This window comes from Ictidomys tridecemlineatus, chromosome 10, assembly GCF_052094955.1.
Source record: "Ictidomys tridecemlineatus isolate mIctTri1 chromosome 10, mIctTri1.hap1, whole genome shotgun sequence".
NCBI lineage: Eukaryota > Metazoa > Chordata > Mammalia > Rodentia > Sciuridae > Ictidomys > Ictidomys tridecemlineatus.
Genome location: NC_135486.1, coordinates 107,040,552 through 107,042,705, shown reverse-complemented (window position 1 = coordinate 107,042,705; position 2,154 = coordinate 107,040,552).

Genomic DNA, 2,154 nt, shown 5'->3' with positions numbered 1-2,154 from the left:
TGTAGCCACTCCTTTCAACATAGTACTAAGAATTCTAGCCTGAGCAATTAAACAAGGGAAGGAAATTAAAGGGATAAAAGAGGAAAAAGTCAAATTATCACAGTTTGCAGATGATATGATCCTAAACTTAGATGATATGATCCTATACTTAGAAGATCCAAAACATTCCACCAGGAGACTACTAAAGCTAATAAACAAATTCATCAATATTGCAGATTACAAAATCATCATGTGAAATCAATAACTTTCCTATACACCAATAATAAATCTGCTTAAAAAAGAAATTAGGAAAACAATTCTATTCACAATAACCTTAAAAAAAAGGGAATAGATCTAACCAAGGAAATGAAAGACCTCTACAATGAAAATTGTAGAACACTGAAGAACGAAATTGAATAAGACTCAAGAAGATGGAAAGACCTCACATGTTCATGGATAGGCAGAATTAATATTGTTAAAATGGCCATTTTACCAAAATCAATATACAGATTCAATGCACTCCTCAGCAAAATATCAATGACATTCTGCTGAGGGCCATTGCCAAGTAGGAATGATGCATCGAAATTTCCTTGCCAGCGTACCCCATGTTGCTTAGAGGAAGGACCCAAATGGACTTGCCTTGGACATTCGCTGTGACATTGCATGTATGTTTGAGAAAGGCGACGCGGCTCAAGGACCAGGGTGGATCTGGGTTTAGGGAGGATCCTACTGGATTAGGTTGGATCCAGGTTTAGGGTGTATCCTGCAGGTTTTAGGGAGTATCCCGCTCCTTGGGTTTAGGGCGTTCCTGGTTTAGGACAATCTGGGTTTAGGGCGGTTCCAGGTTTAAGGTTATTCCTGCTGGGAATAGGGCGTATCCTGCTGCCTGAGTTCTCGTGGGATTCAGAAAGTATTTGGGATTCAAAGCCTAGTGGAGTACATGAATTTTGCGGGCAGAACTTGGATTTCCCCAGAACGTGTTTGTAGTATGCTGGTGTGAGTTCGGGAGTAAAGAATTGCTGTTTGAATCTACAAAGCTGTGAGTGGCTCGTGATCTTGTGCCCAGCCAGACTGCGGCAACATTCTTCACAGAACTACAAGAATCAGTCCTAAAGTTCACCTGGAAGGAAAAGAAAATCAAAATAGCCAAAGTCAAAAAAGCAATGCTGGAGGCATCACGATACCTGACTTCAAATTATACTATAGAGCTACAGTAACAAAACCTGCATGGTACTGGCCTAAAAACAAATACATAGACCAATGGTACAGAAGAGAAGACACAGAGACAAACCCACACAGATATAGTCATCTGGTCTTTGACAAAGATGCCAAAAACATGTTGAAGAAAAGACAGCCTTTTTACAAAGAGTGCTGGAAAAATGACTATCTAAATGTAAAAGAATGAGACTAGATTCCCATTCTTCATCCTGCACACACACACACAAAAAAAAAAATCAACTTAAAATGGATCAAAGACCTGGGAATTAGGCCAAGAACTACACAACTCCTAGAAGGAAATGTCGAGTCAACACTTCACATATGGGTACAGGCAACAACTTTCTCAAGAGGACGTCTAAAGCTCAGGAAATAATACTGAGAATTAATCAATGGATTGGCATCAAATTAAAAAGCTTCTGCACAACAAAGAGAAACCATTAAGAATGTGTGGAGAGAACCTACAGAATAGGAGAAAAATCTTTGCTAGCTACTCTTCTGACAGAGGAATAATATCTAGAATATTAGCAATTAGCTAAAGAGCACAAAAACTTGACACACACAAAAAAATACAAATAACCTGATTAATAAATAGGCCAATGAATTAACCAGACACTTTTCAAAAGAAGAAATAGAGATGGCCAACAAATATAAGAAAAAAAAATGTTTAACATCTTTAGCAATTAGGAAAACACAAATTGAAACTACTGAGATTTCCTCTCGCCCTGATCAGTATGGCAGCTATGGAGAATACAAACATTAATAAATTGTAGAGAAGATGTCGGGGGGGGGGGGGGGGGAAGAACACTGTTGTACAACCACTGTGGAAATCAGTATGGAGGTTCCTCAAAAGTCCCCAAATGGAACCACCCTGTGAAACAGCTACACCACTCCTGGGTATTTATCCTAAAGAATTAAAATCATCATACAACCATATAGCAGTACAAGCATACCCATGTT